General features: G+C 46.0%; 1 long non-coding RNA gene across 1 annotated transcript; it reads right to left on the bottom strand.

Moving 5' to 3' along the window:
* Positions 1 to 1,426, bottom strand: LOC146761439 (uncharacterized). Its single transcript, XR_014944858.1, has 2 exons — positions 1,020 to 1,426; positions 1 to 200 (listed from the first exon to the last, which is right to left on the bottom strand). It is a non-coding gene; the product is annotated as an uncharacterized LOC146761439 (long non-coding RNA).
* Positions 1,427 to 4,768: the final 3,342 nt, after the last annotated feature.

Genomic DNA, 4,768 nt, shown 5'->3' with positions numbered 1-4,768 from the left:
TTATTTGTATGCACATAGTATTTTATTGAGTAAGTCTCAAATAATAACTTTTCCTAAATGGCCAGGTTTCATTCATCTCCACTTCTCATGTAAGAAACCCAGAGCAGAGTGATAACATTCTGCTGACTGCAGCAATTCAGTGGTGAAGTGGAGATAAATCTTCTTTTTCCAGATGATTTCTTTGTGTCTTATCCATTGCCCTGTACATGGGGAAAGACACTTTTAAGCATCTGGAATCGTTATTGGCAGGGATATCTTTAATCTTCTTAAAAGAGAAACGGTTGGTTGTCTTCTGAGTGCTGTTAATTGGACATCAAAGAAAAATTGACTTCTGTATCGATACTGAGACTGGATCTCAGTGTTTCTGTACGTCCACTTTATAGGAAAAATCTGGGAGGAAGGCTGCAGTGGGTGTTGCATGCATGTGGCTGTATACATTCCTTCATGTCAGTCAGATGCACACAGTATCTGCTGAGCATTTAAGTGGTGGTTTTGGTCAGTACCAAGCCAGGCTGCGTTCTCTCTGCCAGCATAGGGATGAAAGAATCTTTAATGTGTTAGCTACTCCTGGGCTGTTCAGCTCAATCCCCACCAGTGTTATCTTTTTAGAAGTTTTCCTGAGTAAATTGCTTCCTTTGAAGACTGCAGGCTTTTTAACAGCGCACTGCAGCACCCGCTGCTTGCTGAAAATCCTGAGGCCAGCACACCAGAGCATTGTGCTGCCAAACATGCCAGTCACAAAACATCAGGTTTAGTGGATTTTAACTGGAGGAAGCTGACGAAAAATAGAATGGACATGTTGTAAGAGCTGTCAGGCCAAGCAGAAGAAGATAGCTTTGAAGAAAGCCTCAAAGATAGTATTTCCAGAATATAGTCCTTTAGAAGAAGTGGAAAACCCAAAGAATGAAATACAGTCAGAATGAGCTCCCTGCAGGTGGTGGCAGTCATGATTTTTAACAGATCAATTTTAATTATAAACTAATTATTATTTTTTTGTCCAATGCCGAGCATTACCATACCTTTTCTTTCAGCCCCAGAAAAACACACTTCTGTGGTCCCTGGAGGCATTCCCACAACTCTTTCCACCTTCAGAGGCTGGGACTGCACAGCAGAGAGGACTTTATCGGCCTGACCTGCCAATGGGGTGCTGTAATTCCCTTGCCCATGGCAGGACTCAGGCCGCTCCTTTCCCAGCATCCAGCCTGCTGGGGTTCACTGTGAGCACCCATGTTCTGCTGGAGGTTCCCTGGGCCCTCCCGTTAGCCTGGAGAAGGGCCTGAGCCCTTCCCACCATGAGCAGGTGTCACAAAATGGCCGCCTTCTGCCACCACAGCTCAGGGCAGGTGCGAGGCTGCTGCTGGGAACCCCCAGTGTCACCATGTACCAGTGCGTTCAGCTCAGCCTGCGGGGACCTCTGTCATCTGCCACTGGCACAGTTTAAACAGAAGCGACGGCAGGGGAGAAGCTGTTAAATTAAAGCCAAAGAGTAACGAGAGATGTTTGCTTTGTGAGATAGCGCGCACCTGTTCTGCGTGCTGAGCGCTCTCCGAGGCCTGCTCACCTTCCTTACCACAGCTGGCCTTCATGGAAGGCCATGCAGCTCCCCATTCCCTGCCAGGTCCGGGCATTTCCCTCAGCCTTACCTTGCAGCCAGACCCCCAAGATGGGCTGCAGGCTGGGGAGGGGTCCCAACCAGTCCCTGCAGTGAGTCTGTCCCACAGGCCGCCTCCTGCCTGCCCTGCCACTGATTCTGGGGATGTCTGCCTCATGGCTCTGTTAAGTGGTACCAAGTGATGGCGGCTAGAAGGGCTTCCTGAGAGAAAATCAGCTTCGGGGACAGCATTTCATGTCTCGCACGCAGGGTTTTATAGGATTACCTTTGTACCAGACCCACCATACGGTTCCCTCACTGGAGAGGCCAATGTAGCTTATCTGTGGGATGAAAACATTGCTAAGCGTATTTCTGTCACACAGGTGGCTGGCATAAAAAATCTTCACACACATTCATGTCATCGGAGTTCTGGCAAGCCTACAAGACAGGCTGCTTCTCAGTGAGTTTTGTCTCTCCCTTCATGCTGCCCTCATCCCAGTGTTCGCTCTCATTTTGGGCGGTGCATTTCCCTCCCACACCCCGCAGATATGCAGGCATTGGGGAGCAGCCCCCAGTACCTCTGCATTATTCCAGGCAAAACTTCCCTGTCACCTTAATCTCTTTCAACATAAGCATGTTAGTTTTGAAGCAGCCTGCATGTTTCCAGCCTCTCCTTCCCCCTTACCTGCAGATTATTCCTTTTTCACCATCCTCTCTCTCCCTACTTGTGTTGTTTGCAAAAACCTGCCTTTCCCCACCCTCTTCCTCTCCACAGCTCCCACCATCTGTCTCTCTACAAACACAAAGCTGTAGGGGAAATGATTCACTCGGCTGCAAGCTCATTACTCACACTCTCCCCATCATGGTTTCTGTCCTTGTAGGACGCTCTAACTAATGTAAAGATCAATGGATCCTGGGAATTGCTATTCAATTAAAATAAATAAATAAATAAAAATGCCCCGGCACTTAAATAGATGGGGCTCTTTGTACTTCCTCAACACCCGTGCTTTATTTTTCTCCGTCATTCTGCTATCATTGTTTTTCAGACAGGGATCATTGAAACAGAAGAATGGGAATGGTTGCTGGAGCATTTAGTGCAACCTTCTGCATCACATGATGCAGGAATTACTTAATGAAATTCCCTGGCCCAAACCAAGCAAATCTGTGGTAAATCTAGAGCACATATTTTAGGATGACAGCCAGAATGATGAAAGGAATTTACTACCCAGCCTTGCTAATCATTTTGAATGCTTAGCTGCTCTCCCTAATATGCGGCTTTGTAAGCAGCAAAACAAACACAGCCTCATTTCCTGCAGCTTTCTCCCCTCTGGCCTCACCCACACTAGCTTCTACCTATCAAATGTAGAAGGAATTGGCTTTTGGGATTGGAAGCTGTTTAAAGCCTAATCCATAGGTGCCTTCTTTACAGACCAAACTAGAAATGGGAATATAAGCTGCACATTTTTCTCCTTTCAGCTTCTAGCTATTAGATCTCATTTATGTTTGCAGAGTAACAAGAATCATCATCACTCCATGCTGAACGTGCCTGCCCTTGGGTTTATTTCCTGCTGGGATTTCCCTGGCCCAGTTGGTTGTGTGTTCAACTTCTCCTGCCATGGTCTTGTTGCCAAATGACATCCCACATTTCTAAACTCAAGGCCCTCACCCCTTCTGTTCTCCCTCAAACACATTCCTACTAAATGTATGCTTTGAGTCCCGGAATTGTTTTTGAGTGTTAAAATACTTTAGATATGTGAAAGTACCCGAGACAGCCATGCAGGAGTGGCAGATAAGCAGCACTTCAAGAAAGTTATGTTTTCTAGACCAGCACTTGGAAGCTGAGCTTCAAGTTGTGCAGCACTCTGTGTGACCCTAAACGCCAGTGTTTAGGTAACCAAGTCCCCCTCCTCCCCCTCACCTTTGTATTCACTTTGTTGACCTTTTAAGAAGGATTTCTGTCATGGTTTTAGAAAGTTATTTTCTTAATTGGAAACTTAGCTTTTCATTTTATCATATGGAAAAAATGGGACACCCCCTCCCTGTTCTCCCATGTGTAGATAGCAAGAAGTGCTGCTGCATAATAGAAGCTTATAGTGCCTTGTCAGGGAACTGGCAGCATGCTGGGTATGAGCCTCTTTCAGTTGCTGGGCTGTGGGATTTCTCTCTAGAAACTGGGGAAAAGCACAGCAAACACCACAATGAGAATTACAAGATCTGACAACAGTGGTTCCACCCTTCTCCTACTTCTCTGAGGCAGCTGTAACTCCTTATGCAAAAGGAAAATCCATGCTGAGGGTATCTGCAATACAGTGCTGTAATCGTTTCTCATGAGCACCACAAGCATATCCTGTATTGACATACCACACTGGCACGATCTTCACGGAAAGCTAATTAAATATTTTGGGCAATGTAACAGGAGTATCAGCTTCTGGTTAATTTACTTTTCAGAGAACTGAACACATTTACTTTGTCATGAAGCTGTATTTGGGTCACTCTGTAACAAACAATAAAGTGGAAGAGGATCTTGGAAAGAGCCTGTGTTGCGCAGGCACGGAGTGCTCTGCACCAGAGCAGGAGGTTCTTGTACGCCTACTCTAACAATAAGGGCTGCGGGATTTCAAGCGAACAGGGCTGTTATCTCAGCAAGGTTAAAGCAGTTCAGAAAAGAGCCCTCACCAAAGTTGTGCTTATGTGCTCTGCAAAAACACGCTCAGGCTTCAGCAGATGTGAAGTTGCTGAGCCTTCTCGGCTGCCAGCACCCCACGGCTCTCCAACATCTTTGATTATTTTATTGTTCCGTACTGCATACAAGTTGTAGGAGTCAATGTTATTTCTCTTAACAACCGCTGGTTTCCAAATGGCAATTGTTCTTTGACGTGCTCTGTTTCAAATAAGGGATGAAGAGCAGCGATGAAGCTAAAGGCCCAATATAAAAGTACTTCAGCATTCCATGGTACTGACTGCACACGCAGCAATACATTTAGCTGTCCTTTTGTGGACTGTTGCTGTAACATGCTGAAGGTGTTAGGGGCTGTGCTCTGAGGAAATGGAACTTCAGATCCAAGAGTCTTCTAATTGAAGACAGTGCCTCTATGCAAGACAGTCTAAGTAAAACTTGCGTTACTCAACAGTTACCATTCCTCATCGTTCCCAGCAGTAATAAAAACTGACGCAATG

This window comes from Coturnix japonica, chromosome 3, assembly GCF_054131305.1.
Source record: "Coturnix japonica strain WE chromosome 3, WE-NBRP24, whole genome shotgun sequence".
Taxonomy (NCBI): Eukaryota; Metazoa; Chordata; class Aves; order Galliformes; family Phasianidae; genus Coturnix; species Coturnix japonica.
Note: the sequence above shows the minus strand (reverse complement) of the source record. Positions and strands in the feature narration are given on the sequence as shown.